This window comes from Monodelphis domestica, chromosome 3 (assembly GCF_027887165.1).
Source record: "Monodelphis domestica isolate mMonDom1 chromosome 3, mMonDom1.pri, whole genome shotgun sequence".
Taxonomy (NCBI): domain Eukaryota; kingdom Metazoa; phylum Chordata; class Mammalia; order Didelphimorphia; family Didelphidae; genus Monodelphis; species Monodelphis domestica.
In genome coordinates, this window is record NC_077229.1 from 87,359,796 (window position 1) to 87,376,919 (window position 17,124).

The 17,124-nt window shown below is 38.0% G+C and overlaps 1 long non-coding RNA gene across 2 annotated transcripts in view; it reads left to right on the forward strand.

The window, feature by feature from the left end:
* LOC107651937 (uncharacterized) overlaps positions 1-16,571 on the forward strand; it is a 33,542-nt gene extending 16,971 nt beyond the window's left edge. For both annotated transcript variants that reach the window (XR_001629316.2, XR_001629317.2), the window contains exons 2-3: positions 1,559-1,680; positions 16,304-16,571. This is a non-coding gene — a long non-coding RNA (uncharacterized LOC107651937). The remainder of the gene's footprint in view (positions 1-1,558; positions 1,681-16,303) is intronic.
* Positions 16,572-17,124: the final 553 nt, after the last annotated feature.

A 17,124-nucleotide genomic window follows, 5' to 3' on the forward strand; every position in this document is an offset into this window, starting at 1 on the left:
TTAAGTCACAATGCTAAAATTATCTTTACATGTATGTACCTTGCTCCATTTTAAGTAATGTGATATATTTCTTCTTTCATGAGATCAATGTTAGTGATACTATCATGGTTTATCAGTGCCTAGAATTGACCTAAAGCCCAATGTTCATATTGGGTGAACTCTGGGTCCACTCTGACCAATATTAAAGAATATCTTGTCAACTTTTGGAAAGCTCTGGACCTGTACTCTGTTCTGACTAGCAATTTCCAATAAATCCCATACCCCCAAGGAAAACTCCTAGGAATCTCTGAAGATACCAGCAATTTCCAATTGCTCCTGTTCCAGAACAGATATATCTTTAAGGTACCTATTCTATTTTCCCTACAGGTGACCTTAACTTTGGGAACATCATTAGCCTGCCTCTTTTGGCTAGAGGTAACTTAAATTGAATCCTATGGTTTTTCTAAGAAACTCTTATTGCCCTGTATAAAATAACTTGTTATTCTTGGAGGGATTCCCCTCCTTCCCTCTGAAGTGTATAAAACTGCTGCTATAAGCTTATTCTTTAAATACTCATCATACCCTTATTTAGTATCCTGGTTAAGGACCCTTTTGACCTCATCTTCTTCTCTAAATATGTTTGATTTCTATTAGAACTTGATAGATGCTTTCTACCTTTGTGGTACTGAGCAAAAAAAAAATCTCTGTATGCTTCAGTTTCTTAACTGTAAAATGAGTTCTATATGGCATTTGATGTCTCTTCCTTCTGGCATCTCTCTCCCTCTCTCTCCATCCTTCTCTTTGTCCTTTTCCCTCTCTCTATCCTTCCTTCCCTCTCTCCCTCTCTTTCTATGCCTCTGTCTCTTCTTTCTTTCTTGCCTCTCTCTCTGCCTCTGTTTCTCTGTCTCTCTTTCTCCTGCCTGTCTCTCTTTGTCTCTGTACCTCTCTGTCTTTATCTGTCTGTCTGACTGTCTCTCTCTCTCGCTCTCTATCTGTTCATCTCTTTCTCCGTCTCTCTGCCTCTGCCTCCTCATTGTCTCTTCCCTCCACCTCCTTCCTCGTTTCTTTATGTATTTGTATATGCATAAGTATGAATATAACAGTGGAATATATTGGATCTGTCCCCCAAACCAGAAAGATCTGCTTTCAAATCTAATCTTTAATGCATGCTGAGCAAGTTACCTAAAACTCTAAGGTCTTTGGCAGATCCCTATGGCTATAAATTGTAGAGAAGATGTTAACCAAGTTTGGTCAAAAGCTTCCCTTATCTGAGTTTTCCTAAATCATTGAAATCACCAATCTCCTGTTCCTACACAAAATATATATGTTCAGGATCCAAAGGTATTAGTAAAATTTCAAGTTTTAATAGCTTAAAAACTTAAGTCATTGTCATTGTAGTTAATGATATTCTTTTTGTGCTCGAGTAACAATATGTTTCAAACATTTAAGGTTTAATAGCTTAAAACTGCACTAAGTGTTTTGAGATGCCCTGGATATGCATATCTGTCCTTATCTACATATGTATAGAGAGATATAGACAAACACTTAAATGCATATGAAATTATCTAAATCCCTCTAGGCAATAGGGAGACATGGAAAGTCTTTGAGTAAAGGAGCTAACATGACTGTAAGGAAGATTAAGTAGGATTTTTGCATGCAGAAAAGATTGAAGAAAAGATAGACTGAATGCAAGGAAACCAGGTAAGGGATTTATTTATAATAATCCTGGTGACTGACTACATTAAGTTAAAAAGTTTGGCACAGATAAAACCAATACAACCAGGATTAGAAGGGAAACAACAAATTGGGGGGAAATTTTCATACCACATGTTTTTGTCAAAGGCCCCTTTCCAGAAATATATAGAGAACTGTGTTAAATTTATAAGTATTCAAGGCATTCCCCAGCAGACAAATAATCAAAGGATATGAACAGACATGTCTCAGATGAAGAAATGAAACTATCTTTAATCATATAAAATATGCTACAAATTGCTATTAATTACAGAAATTCAAATTAAAACAGCACACTTATCAGATTTGCTGATATGACAAAAAAAGAAAAGTAATAAGTGTTGGAAGGGATGTGGGATAATTGTAACACTAATACTGTTGTTGGAGCTGTGATCTTATGAAACCACTCTGAAGAGTGTGAATCTTAAAATTTCTCAGACTTGTGAATCTTAAAAATTCTCAGACTCTACCTTAGAACATTTTTGGCTAAGGCTGCTATCCCCTTATTTTTCAATGAAGGGACTTTAGTCAGGAATATAGGTGGGAACTCTAACATTACTCCACCCATACTTAAGAATACTTTAGGGGAAGATAAAGTTGTAAACTCCTTACTGAACAATGAAAAGTCCCCAACCCATACTTAAAGTGAAGCAAAAACCCTTAAGCTAGGTCTATTTTTAGATCTAATACAAAGGGGTGCTAAGTACCTATGAAGATCAAATTAATCAGACAACTTGCAAGGGACAAGATTAATCCACTAAGGTGCAAATTACTCAAAAGTTTTAGTCTACCCAGAGAAGGTGATAAAGGTGTGAATTAAGAATGGTCAGTCCTGTGAAAACATCTACTGTGATTGGTAGATGTAAAAACTTAGGGGAGGTGACATAGGAGAAAATTCTCTTTAAAAAGAGGCCAGAAGCCCTCTGAATTTGGATTCAGCTTTGGAGCTGAATTGGAGGTTGGTCTCTCTCGATGGCTGAACTTAGTTCAGCTCCTGAGCTGAACTGGAGGGTCTCTCTGAACACTAGAGTTTTGCTTGGAAGGATCTTGTGGTGAGTGATTAAAGACTGACTTACTTTTCTCTATTAAAAAGAAAGGCCTAGGCCCTAGCCTTCCTATTATTTCCTCTTACTCTGTCTCTCTCCCTTTCTTTAATTCCTTAATTTGTATCAATTAAAATCTCCATAAAACCCAGCCGACTTGGGTATTTCATATTTGGGAATTTTTCCCATGGCAACCACTTTATTTTTAATATAAAATCAAGACACTAAAAATTATCTTTACCAGTGTGGCCAAAACCTTACAATTTGGCCATTTTCACATTTTTGTGGTCACAGTTTATGGCAAGCACTCTTTTGTCTGTAACAAGAGCAATCTCGAACCTTGCTCAAATGACCATAAAGTTGTGCCTACCCTTTGACCCAGCAGTAACACTACTAGGTATTCATCTGAAAGATCAGAGATAGGGGAAAAATACTCAGTTGTACAAAAATATTTATCACTGATTTTTTTGTGGTAGCAAAGAATTGGAAATCCAAGAGATGTCCATCAACTGGGGAATGCCTGAAGAAGTTGTGGTGTATAATTGTAATGGAATACTATTGTGCCATAAGGCATGATGAACAGGACAATTGCAAAGCCACCTGGGAAGATTTATATGAAGTGATACAAAGCGAAGTGAATAGAACCAAGAGAACATTGCACATGGTAATAGCAATAATCTGTGATGATCAATTGTGAATGACTCAATTATCATCAGCAATACAATGATCCATGACAACTCCAAAGGAATTCATGACAAAAAAGGCTATTCACTCCCATACAAGAAGTTGATGGAGTTCAAATGCAGATTAAAGCATACCATTCCTCACTTTATTTCCTTCATGATTTTTTCTCTGGTATAAGCAATATGTTTCTGCTTTTATAATATGAGAAACATGAAAATATGTATTATATGATAACACATGTCCAACCTATATGAACCTGCTGTCTTGAAGAGGGGGAAAAGGTGGGAAGGAAAAAGAAAACATGGATCACAAAATGTCAGAAAGTGATTTTTAAAGTTTTATTGACATGTAAAATGGAAAAAAAAAACCCAAAATAAAAAAATAAACCAAGTGAGAAGGCATGAGGTCTAATCTGGATGCTAAAGTGAAAGTGGCAAGGGGCTGAGATATTTCAGGAGTGCTAAATGGACTTGGCAGCTGTTTGGATGTGGATGTGTTTGACGAGGAGTCAAAAATCACTTATTAAATTTCTGAATTGGGGACACAGATAATAATTCATTTACTGATATCATTACTGATATAGTAACAGACAGGGATGGTAGAGTGAAAGAAAGAATAGGAGATAGTTTTGTTAATGTTAATTTGAAGGGTTGGGAAGCATTTGGAAATGTGCTACCATCAATTTTATTCATCTTAAATAGGCAATATTGGACTAAAACTCTGGAGGATTTCAGAATCAGAAGGGACTTCATGGATTTTCTAGTATGAATTGTATGTTCTAGTATGGTTCTTAAACTTTTTTGTTATTGAGCTTTTTGACAAACTGGTGAGGTCTATGCACATCTTCATAGTATAACAATTCTCAATGCATATAATAAAATATAAATGATAACTATTATAGAGTTATCAAAATATTAACACCTTAAAAAATCACAGACCTCAGATATGATTTAACTCCCTTATTTTACAGAAGAAGAAATTCAATCTATGAGGGTTCTTGGCTTACCTAGATTCACACAAGTAGTGAGTAGCAGATTGGGAACTCAAGCCAATTCCAGCTCCAGCGATTTGTTCTTTCTAAGCTGGACCCAGAGCAGGGGCACAATAAATATTTGTTGAATTAAATTGAATGTGAAAATTGACATGGTCTCTTGGAGTCATCTCATCTGGGCTCCTCCCAGATCCTGCTAAAGGATGGGGTGAGAGGGTTGGGAGTTCCAGAACAGGAAATACCACTCATAATATTGGCACCAGGTTGTCGGAGGAGCTCGGAGATGCAAAGCAGTCCGGTGGCTGTAATGATTAAGCTGCCTTCCGTTTGTTATTTATTTTATTCAATTTATTTTGACTGATCGTTCCCCACCAGTCAGGAACCCTGGAGTCGCGACTAGGGCTGGACCCACGGCATTACACCAATGTATACCTTCTTGAAGTAGATATCAGAGCTTTGAGGAAACCCAAGGCTTACCTGGCTGTTTGCTGTCGGAGTAGTAGAATCCGGAGAGAGAAGAGTAGTCTAGCCTCTAGGTTCCTGATCCGGTACACAAATCCCGGATGCCTTACCCAGGCTGCTCAGAGTCTCCACCCCTGCATCTGCCCAAACCCTCCCTGCCACTGGCAAGGCCCAGCCTTACTCATGACTCCAGGGGTTCCCGACAGGTGGTGAAAGATCAGTCAAGAAAATAACAAAAGGAAGATAGCTGTGTCTTTACAGCCATGGGAATGCTTTGCTCTGCCATCCCCAGGCTTGGTTTTTATTTTTATACCCATTTTCTTGACACAAAGATACATTATGTAACACACATGTCTAAATGTAGATAATTGGAAAAGTGATGCATTAACTTTTAACAAATCACTTGATTAACATTCTCTATTCTTGTATTGTGATTACAGATTCTTGACAGCATAAAGATTCCACACAAGATAAATTATTTTGTCACAGGTGGTTTAATTTTCTCACTACCTGTGAGGAGTTTTGAGATTACAAACAATCGAGGAAATGTACTTATTACTTTTAATAAAATGGAATAATTAATCAGTAGTTCTTAAAAGACTATTCAACAATCATATCATTGAGGTTGAGGGGTACTGGGAACACAATTCAAATTTAGACTAATCATTTTTCAGGGTTTTACTAGGGAGTTTCTGAGTTACTGATTTGTGTAATTGAGTCACTGAGGCATATTGAAGCTTGATGTACTTGTATGTTTTGTATGGGCCTTTATGATTGATTTGTGTGTTGGCTCCATGAGAATAGGTTTCTGTAAGTGGGAAAGTTTTGGGCTTGACCTGTAGCTGTGGTTTTGCTGAGGATTATGTACCTAAGTAAAAGTTAACCCATGATAGTTTGGGGGGGGTTGGGTTTGAGGGTCTGATCTTTTTGGTGATATTTTAGAGAATTAGGGTACAGGTATTTTGCTCTTGCATTATTCCTTTTGAGACTAGGGTGAATAGTAATCATGTCAATTTCATAGATAAGGAATATTGATGGAAGATATCATGCAAGGGGTACTGAATGGGTAATCACATCTTGCCAAGGGCCACTCTGTGACCTCCTTAGCTACTACTTGTGACTCTGTCAAGGTGTCATGGCCTGATGGCTCCCAGCAAGTGGGCAATCACATCTTCCCAAGGGCCACTCTGTGGCCTCTGTCAAGATGTCATGGTCTGATGGCTCCCAGAACCTCCCCTCCACATACACATCCATTCATCCTGGAAAAAGTTGGCTTGATGCCTGTCTTGAACAGGAAATAAGAGAACCCATTCTTTATTTAACCCTTTGATCTCATACCCCACTTTCAGGAATTCCCACCTCTCTACTACCTGAGACCATAGTCCCAGGGTATCTTTAGAATCCCATCTTTTAGTATTTTAGGGCCACAGACATGGGCTCAAGCCCACATTTCCTCAGAGAAGAAAGGTATAAGGTTCCTGAGGGAACATAGGGATTATTGTCAAAGGGGGTGGAGGGATTATAGTGGATTAGACATTTTGGTACTACTGAGTCAAGCCTACAAGGATAGGGAGGATAGAATGTGTTAGAGAATCTGTTAGAGAAGACAGGATGTAATAGGATTGTAAGAAATAAAAGACTGTCTATAGTTTAGCACCAGATTTATAAGCATTTATTAATAAGAAAGAGAGAAAGTGATAGAAGAGATATTTCAGCCTAACTCCATTTTGTTGTCTGCAATTTGTCAAAGATCCCTCACCTGATAAGAAACAACACAGAGAGGGAAACCCTTTACCCCATGGCAGTGGCAGATGGGGAAGCTAAGCAAATGACCCAAGGTTCTCACCTGAGTTTAAGAACCCTGTCCTTGGTCACTGGCTTTCAAATGTCATGTCATCTGCTCTTCTGTGGTGACATTCTCTCCCATATTGACCCTAGGGTCATCCATGGTAACCTTGGCTCTGCCACATTGTCACTCATGCTGATGCTGATGCCAGGAGACACCAGTGTATGACACAATATTCTGTGACACCTCAGAATGGAGGTTTTTTGCTTCACATAGGATCATTTGTGAAAGTAGAGGAGTTTGCCTTGACAAGAAGAATGGTGACTTCTTAGTATAAGACAGGAGTGAAGGAGATAATGGTAGAAGGCATCTGAGTGATATAAGTTGAAGAAGAGGGGAGAAGAGGGACCTCAAGGCTAATAGCCTCAATTTTATCTGTAAAATATGAGGAAATATTCTTGGCTGAGATGGAAGGGGGAAGAAGAGTTATGGGAGGATAGAATAGAAATGAAAAGTTTTTGAAGAGTCATTATGAACGCTGGGATATTAAATTGATATGAGAAGTGTAAAGGATTACTTAGCAGCATTAAGGACCCAGTTGAGGTTGTGTAACATAAATTTATAGTTGACTCAGGATAATTACATGATTTTCTCCATCTTTATTCAATATATAGTATATAGAAGTATATAGAAGCAAAGGCAACAGATGACAGGAGTGATCCAAGGCCAAGCCTTGGTGTGGCAGAATACAAGATATGATAATATGGCCAGGGACTGAAGAGAAAAGGACAGTATAGAATTCAGCTTAATGGGAAAAGAGAAGAGAAAAACTATTGCATAGGTGATAGCTGTAAACCTCAAATTTCCTTAGACTTATAAATGTTTGAAATTTCACCAATGGGATATTTCATACTTGGAAAATTTCTTACTGATAGTCTATTGGAATGGGAACTCCATTGGCATGGGAGGTTCCTTCTCTTCCCTTCTTAAGATTACTTTAGGACAGAAACCTTTTGCTGAACAATGGAAAGGACTTTGACCTATGCTTAAGCATAGAACAGGAATTTCTTTGAGTCTTGATTGATTTTAGAATTGATACAATGGAGATACTCCACCCTATTCAGTCCTAATAGGATTGAGTAAGGGCTGCAGCCTAGATCAAAATTTAATTATTCCAATCTCTACCATACTCAAGTTAACAGGATTTAGAAAGGGCTGTAGCAAAGGAGTATAGATTTAATCATTTGAAAATATAACCTTCAACAGACATGTGAAAAAGCCAGAAACCTCTGGGCGGTCCTGGGCTAAGCGAGAGCCTCCATTGACAGGGAAATTGATGAAGAGTGATTGGTAGATGTGAGGACTGAGGGGAGGCAACTTGGATGGTTTCCTTAAAGATAGGAGGGTCTGGAGACTGGAGGTGGTTGTTTTTTTTGGTCGGTGTGGTTCCTGGGCTCTGAGGAAGCTTGCTCTGAAGGAAGCTGAAGGTGGGGGCTCTCGGTCTTTGGGACTGCCGTTTTGCAGCAGGAGCGTCTCTTGCGTGATGTGAGGTTATTTTGTCTAGGCCTCTGGTCTAGGCACATGTTTCTTACTTGTATATTTTTAATCTTTAACCTTTAATAAACCTCTAAAAAATATAATACTCCTTGCAGAGAGAAACTAATTTCTACCTGCCTCAGTCTCCCCATCTCCCCTAAATTTTAATCTTTACATAGCCTTGGAGAAAACTAAGAGCTAATGGAATTAGAGATGTGAATGTGAAATCCTCTACCCCTCATTATTCTATAATAATTTTGAAATATTTGTATCTATTCTGTTCTGGTATTGACCACCCCATATATGAACAGTTAACATTATTAACTTAGGACTGACTAAACTGTACATCCTTCTCTGTATGGATGTGTGCTTTTCTGATGCACTGAGTTAAAATACACACCCTGCATTTGTTGGACTAAGACCCAGTAGCACCCTCTTAGACAGAGTCCAGTAAAGGGTCTAAATTCAGTATGTCTGTTAAAACAACTTATTCTTATAATGTAATTGGTTTAAGAATCCCTGCAGGTGTCCAAAACTCTTTAGGTCACCAACACATGTAGGATATACATGTTGACTGTGATGGTCAAAGGACCTACTTACATCAATGGCATTAAAGTATAGTACTTACTTATGTCAATGGTATGGGCCAACTGACCCTGGCAGGCATGAGCCAAGTGAGTGATGATGGTCAAGTTAGTTGTATCAACTCTCATTTTACTTCTAACACTACGACTGCAAATTGTGCTATAAAAGGAGGTTGCTCTCAAGGTTTGTGGTCTTCTTTTTTCTAACTGGAGTCCAGTTTTATTATGATACCAGCCCTATTTCTTTTTGGCTTGGAGACTTTGTTTTATTTTTTAGTGTCTTGGATAATACATTTTATCCACAGAGGTCTCTAGTGTGGATGAAGAGTAATATTTGGTATGGAAAAGAAGAAGCAGAAGTAGGAAGCCAATGGATAGCCAGAGAAGAAGTTTTCAGAATCCTTGAGCATAGAGATGACACATTGCTAATGATGACAGCTTCAAGAATATTACTATCTTTGTGTGTGTATATTTGTGTGTGTGCAGGGGTGGTAGGATGAAGAAATATGGGAAATGAGTGAGAAACTGAACAGTTAGGCTGTTTGAGGGAGCATTAATGTGTATAATGAAGTCACCTAGTATAAAGGCATGAGTTAGAGAAAATGATTATAAACCAGGTACTGAATTAAGGAAGGAAGGAAAGGGAAGGTCCTAAGTATTTATAGACAACAGTTTCTAGGATTTTGATTAAGTGGAATATGTTGGTTGTATGGATCTTAGCAGAGGAAAGTAATGTAAGGGGTAAATTTAGGTTGAGACTGAATATATTTTAGTTGGTTTCCAGGGCTTTAAAATTCGAAATCCCAATGAAATACTCAAATAAGAATGGAATTTTATGGTGATTTATTTACAATAGAAGAAATAAATCAAGAGTGAGAGAGAGAGAGAGAGGAAAAGAGAATTGAACTGCTCTGGCCTGGTCTGAGCCAGCCAGGAGTTCAGAGCCCTTGGCCAAGGGGCCTCTCCAGAAAGCCAAGGGAAAGGGAAGTGTAACAATTAAAATTAGTTTCTCTGCTAAAAGTACTATATTTTTATGAGGTTTATTAAAGATTAATAAATAAAGAAAATATAAAATAAGAAAGCATGTGCCTAGGAGGGTCGAAAGGCCCATTCAATTTCACTTACTACATCTTGAGAGAAGCATGTGCTTGGAAGCAGAAGCAGGGAGAGAGAGAGAGAGAGAGCCTCAAATAGGAGGAGAGCCCCTTTAAATAATAATTTGTGATCTTGCACTCAGGTGAGATTCTGGGGAATTCTGGGAAGTTCCAAGGACTTCTGGGAATTGAAGTCCGGGGTTAAAATCTCCATTTTTACATTCCCCTGTTTGATCCTTATTGGGAAAGATTTTCCCCCAAAGGATCATGAAAACATAATCAACTTAAAGATTACAATAATTTGAGGATAAGAGGAAAAAAGAACAAAACCAATAATTGCTAGACGCATTGACAAAAAGCCAGTTAAGGGGCAGTCCCCTTTGGCATGAAATTATAGATACAAATAAATGTTCAATCAACCACACCAAAAGTTCATTCTTGATCTTCTTGTGCAGCTTGTGGTCTGGAGGCATCTTAATGGTGTCTTCTCCAAACATTTCAGTTTCTGGATTCGGAGAGGTAGCATTTTTCTTAACCTAAAATTCTTCTCAAAGGGAATTTAAACTTTGCAATTTAAAATAATAATATTTTTACATTTCCCCATGAAGAGGGTGATTGAAAAACACAGGATCACTTATGGATGCATGGCTGAGTTATGAGGTATATGAATCAATTGGCAAGAGAAATTAAAAAGACATCAGAAAAATCCAAATAAAAAAGATAATTTCTGGATGAAAATATAGACTATCAAAGTCTTATGTGTAAAAATTCCAAGTAAAGGAAAAGTAAATCTATAGCAGGTCCTTGAGTCAGGACCCAATTAAAATGATCTAAGCAAGTAAGCATTTACCCAGTCAGTAGCCAGAAACTACAGAAAGTTTGCCACACTATGAAAGACAGAAAAGGGACTAGATTATAGGAGCCAGTTTTGGAGCCAAGTTTTGTAACCATGAAAATGTGGTTTTGCCAAGACTGTGAATTGCCAAAACTGTAAAGGTTTCAGCCAAATTGTAAAGATAATGTTTAATGTCTCATTTTAAAATCTAAAATTAAGCGGTCAGCTTTGGGAAAATTCCCAAATATGAAAATACCCAAGTCAGCTGGGTTTTATGGAGATTTTAATTAATACAAATGAAGAAATTAAGGGAAGGAAAGAGAGAGAAAGAGAAAATAGAAGAAAGGGCCTAGGCCAAATGTCCTAGGCCTGGGCCTAAGGGAGAGAGAGTCAGTCTTTATCACTCACCACAAGATTGTCTCAAGCAAGCTCCAGTCCTCCATTGAACTCCTGACTCCCCAACTGAGTTCAAGCCTTCTCCTTTTAAAGAAATTTTCTCTTACATCACCTTCCCTAAATTTTTACATCTACCAATCACAGTAGATGCTTTTTTCCCAGGAATGCCCATTCCTAGTTCTTATCTTCTTCTGTTCTCACCTTCTTTGGTTAGACGACAACTTCACACCTCTTTTGTTAAGCTTGCCTTTTGTAAGTTGCTTGACCTTTTAGTGATTAATTTAACCTATATAGGTACTTAGCACCCTTTTGTATTAGATCTAAAAATAGACCACCTAACTTAAGGTTTTGGCTTTACTATAAGTATGAGTTAGGGACTTTTCATTGTTCAATCAGGAGTTTTCAACTTTATCTTCCCCTAAGGCACTGTCTGAGTAGGGTGGAGTAATTTTAAAAGTTCTCAATACATTCCTGACCAAGTACCTCCATTGTTAAAAATGGGGAATAGCTTAATCAAATCTTCTGAAGTAGAGTCTGAGCAGTTTTTAAGATTCACAGTTTGGGATACTCATCTGTAAGTATTTTCAGAATAAGTGTGAATACAAGGAAGGCCTACATCTTAACATATGTTAAGCATTGCAACCTTGAGTCTTCACACTAAGTTCAAGTCCTTTATATTGGCTTAGAAGTGCATCAATATATCCTGGATTGGTTTATCTTTGGCCCTATGCAATGGCTCTTTTATATATCTTGTCCTGGAATCAGACAGAATCATTAAGCAAAGTCCCATAATTTTTTTTAAACAATTAGTGACATCATTTTTATAGTCTCAAGTTTTTGGGGCATGCATTGACATTATAGCAATGTATTTTAAACTTATATTACTGCAAAATCAAAAGTTAAAGAAAATTTAATACTGGTGACATTCTTCAAACATAAAAGGAGAGAAAAAATAAAGACTGAAATAGTATATTGCACATGCAAGAAAAATATAATAAAAGAGTTTTAAAAATAAAAATATAGTTATAATCATTGACACACTCTGTCAGTTAAGAAAACATAGAATACAAGGCTTTCTCACCAAAAATGAGATCCATTTCTTCTTCATATCTGGCCATGATACACTGTGAGTGCAAAGCAAATGAATTTCACAAGGTAACATTTTTTTATAAAGAACAGTAGTATAAATATGTAAGAATCAGTAGCCCCCAAATTCTCAATAGTCCAGTTAATTACAATAGCAAACAAACACACTATCATTTTTTCACATAAGTTGCTATATGGCATTTCAAAAAGCCTATGAACTGATGGATATTTGTCACAATTTTTACAAACATAGCAAATCTTTCAACCTTGATAAACATATTTTAAAAAAGTAAAACATAATTTTTTTGGGTCTAGAACATCATCAAGAAATCTAGATATTCTGGTGGAAGTAAAATGAGCTGAAGAGTATAAATGAGAGATGCTACTTTTTTGGGGGGAGGCTTCTAGGGGTACTATTTGCCCTGGGATTAACTTCCCAACTTCCATTCATATTTTTATAAATGTGGGAGTTAGGGTTTAAAATTGTATTTCACTTCAGCTACTAAAATGGGCCTTACCTTGTGTTAGGGGCAGAAAAATGACCAGAGATTGTTAAGAAAAATTCCAAGAATCATGTCTAAAGAACCCTTAAATCATTTTGAGATATTTAGCTCATTAAATTTTCCAAAGGTGGTTGTAGCAATTTTCTGATGTAGTCCATCTATCTTCTATGTGACAATGTACAAAGTCAAAATAGAAAAGCTGTTTTTATATGGGCTTACTCAATAATGTTTGTTCGGTATAGTTATAGGGGAAAAGCAACAGAATTTAACAGTAGTTAAAACCCAGGACATTAAACTGATTCAGTGGAATGGAATAGTATTGAATGCAGTAATATATGAACTTAAAATCGCAAAGTTAAACCTTAAACAAAACAATCAGCAAAATGCAATAGAATAGAGAGATTTTTATAAAACATTGGAGTCTGAAATGCCTTAAAAATATAACCTCCAGTCTCTTTAAAGCTCCTTAGGTTTTTTATCCATTTAGATGCCTATTGTCAGAAGGCAGAAAATTGGTAAGTGGTAGGCAATGGGTGTTAAATGACCTGTCCAGGGCCACACTGCCCGGAAGTGTCTGAGGCCAGATTTCAACCAAGGACCTCCAGTCTCTAGGCCTGGCTCTCAATCCATCAAGCCACTGAGCTGCTTCCCCATAGCGAGGGTGGGTTTTAGGAATCTCAAATTTTGCCAAAAAATTGCAGGGAGTTGAATTTTTTTCCTGACCCTCAGGTGAAATAAATAAAAGTATCAGTACAGTCAAAAGATATCCTCTTAAAGCCATGCTTTAAGTTCCTGTTTAGAAAAAAAACTCTTCCTTCTTTCTTTCTCCCCACTGTGATCCCTGCCCCCAGTCCACATGGAGGCTAATTGTAGGCTAAGGAAAAATCACCCCCTTTCTTTACCAGCTGGTGGAAGTGAGTCCTGGGCCTGGAGCGATGAACAATCTGCTCCGAGGCTAGGTTTTTCTGGGGCTGGGCAGGTGGGTCACCAGGTCTGAAGCAGATGGCTGCAGGCAGGAACACAGGAAAGCAGGGCCAAGCTGAGTCAGGCCGGGTGGGAAGGGCAGATAGGACTGAGACCAGGTGAGAGCAATCTGGGTCTGGATTGCAGACAGAAGCGAGATAAGTCAAGAGGCTTGCTAAAAAGGCTTGGAGAAACGTGGCTTAGAAATCATTATTTAGGCTATATATTTTTTTAATTGAGAGATTTTTGTGCCATTAGGTTGCCAAAAATTGTAACAATTAAAATTAGTTTCTCTGTTAAAAGTACTATATTTTTATGAGGTTTATTAAAGATTAAGAAATAAAGAAAATACAAAATAAGAAAGCATGTGCCTAGGAGGGTCGAAAGGCCCATTCAATTTCACTTACTACATCTTGAGAGACGCGTATGCTTGGAAGCAGAAGCAGGGAGAGAGAGAGCCTCAAGTAGGTGGAGAGCCCCTTTAAATAATAATTTGTGATCTTGCACTCAGGTGAGATTCTGGGGAATTCTGGGAAGTTCCAAGGACTTCTGGGAATTGAAGTCCGGGGTTAAAATCTCCATTTTTACAGGAGTCAGCCTCACCACATGACCGTCTAAAGGGAAAGCATTCTGAGGTATCACGCTGAGCTCCTCCAGTCTCAAGTTCCAGGTCCAAGTCTGCAAAAGGTCCCTCTCACAGGAAGTGATGCAAAATATAAAGGCAGTTCTTTACATAACTTTCTGTGTCTCACGTGTGCCAATGTTGGCTTAAGCTTGACTTAGGACAGCCCAGGGTGTCAGTCAGTTGTTTCTGATTTGTCACTTGCTAGCACATGTTGGTTATAGGCCTTCTTTCCCTACACCCAATCCTTAGGTGGGGGTGTATACATTCCTGGTTGCTAGAATTCTAAAGACTAAGCAGGGTGGAGTAAACCTAAAATTCACAGTGAAAGAGGTAGGGGGAAATGTTAGAGAAGCAATGGTGAGAAAGAAATATTCCAATGGGGCCAAAGATGGCAGTGTAAGAATTCAAATTTAGGTTTCATGCTAAATATGATAATTCTAAAGTAATATTGTGGTCACCAATTTTAAAAATATTACAGCTTTAAGTCAAAATTACTTTTAGCAGCTTTATTTACAGAGCTGGAAAGAGTGAAAGTGGAAAAATGTAGATAAAGAGACAGAAAGTATTGCCTAACTACAAATACCCTAACTTTAATCTAAATGTCACCAGATAGCAAATGCAAATCCGAAAGCAAATCTCAACAAAATCCAAAGTCCTAATTAGGAAGTCAAAATCCGAAGACCCAGGAGACCCCGAAGAATCCACCTAGAACCTTCAGTGCACAGTAAGCTAAGACCACCAAGAATTTCACCAGAACTCACACTGAAGGAAGTGTCCCACCAAAGCACCAAGGAGCAGAGAGGGTCTCCTCATCCAAGAACCCAGGAAACAATCACTCCTCTCATCACTGAAAGCCCATGCAGGATCAAGGGAAAGAGTCTCCTCTTCCATTAGGGCTCACCAATGCATAGAGAATCACTGAATTCTTCAGATGTCCTTTTAAAACGGTTTTCTCAAAGTCACTTCCTGTTGCTCCCCCCACTTTATGGGAACCAATCGCAGTCTTTCAATTTGCCCAGCACTGCCCGGGTGGTGGGCAGTGGCCTCAGGAGTTGTCACTCACTCTAGCAAGTGACGTCTGAACTCTCATATTTAGTTACTGATAAGGTACTCAGTAGGGAGACTTATGTTTTTGATTGATTGATTTATAAGTTGCTGGTTGAAAGACAAAGAATTTGATTCACTCTTCACAATCCCCTCTGTGATTCTTTGGGAGATTCGTCTCCCCAAAGAATCATTTAACATAACCAGCTTATATCTCTTAAGATCTTCAAGCTAAAGGTTATTACAATAGTTGGAGGAAAGAAGGAAATAAAAGAGAGAGAGCAAAACCAACCAATGCTTGCTAGGTAAATTGACAAAAAGCCAATTAGCAACCAGTCCCCTTTGGCATAAGAGTTTACATTCAGAAAAAATGATATGTACAAACCCCTTCAGTTCAATCAATTACATCTCAAAGTTAATTCTGGATCTTCTGATGCAGTGTAAATTTCTTTATGGCACTTTCTTCAAACAGTTCACTTTCTTGGTTTGAGGAGTTCGCAAGCTTCTTTTCCTGAAATGTTTCTCAAAACATTTTATGAAAATTATACAACAGAATGGAGTAGCTGCTTAACTGAACTCTCCCAACATTATCCTCCAAAAAATTTGAAGTAACTCTTCAAATCAAATTTTAGAGTAGCAGAGCCAACAAAAAGTCAGAGTAGGACATTTTTGCAGTCTAAGATAACTTAGAAGGTCAGCAGGAAAGATGTGTTTCATTGGGGTGGGAGTTGGTTCCTAGAATTGCAGTAGCAGCACCAACCATGGACCTTGGAGGTGGCTCTGGTATTAACTGCAGCTGCAGCAGTTCTTGGAGCTCTGAGCCTAGAGACTAAAGGAGGATCTGGTAAAGGACCTGTAAAGGACTGGTCAGAAACAGATTATAAGTGCCTCCTTTTGGGGAGCAGATGGTGCTGGTTTGCAAACTGTATTGACCATATATAATTCTGAGTTGCACTTCCAGGGCCAAGAGGAATACTAACACTGGCAACTGCAGGAGAACAGGAAAGAGCCCAGAGCCCAGATCAGTCACCAGCAATGACTATATCTCTCCAGATCACACCATCTTGGAAGCACTGAAAACTTGCAGATGCCCAGAACTAGCTCTGAAAAAAGCAGCAAATGTGGTCTATATGGGGTCAAGTTGGGGCTGGTTGGAGCATTATAACTGGCAATAGAATTAAACCTGTTACTTGATTTATTATCATATTGATATGTATAAGTAAATATTTATTGGCATACCATAATAAGTGTCAGCAAATCTATAATATCTATCATTATAATATGTGTGTGGGTGTATATAAAATATGTATAACAATTTAAAATTTGCATATATTTTCTCATTTATGCCTTGCAACAACTTTGGGAGGTGCTATTATCATCTCCATTTTACATGGTAGAAAATTGAGGCAGAAAGATTAGGTAAGGTAGCTAATAAATGTCTGAAGCTAGATTGCAGTCCAGAACTTTCCACTTCCTAGAATAGAACTCCAAACACACTCTATTGTCTAGGCTCAGGAAAATAACCAGTCTACTGCCCATGCTGTATTGGAAAACTATTATATTACAAAGATGGAACAGAATAATTGAGGTGATGCCTATGTGATGTTTAAAAATTGCCACTCAAGTGGTATTGGTAAGGTGAATACTTTCCCATTTGGGTCACCTTAGCTGAGGATACTTGCTTAGCCCATCCTGACTCCAGCTGAGAGTCAGCTTCCTCTAACCAAGATCATCTTCATATTGATGAGGATTCAAGGCCAGGGATCACACAGGTTAGTGATT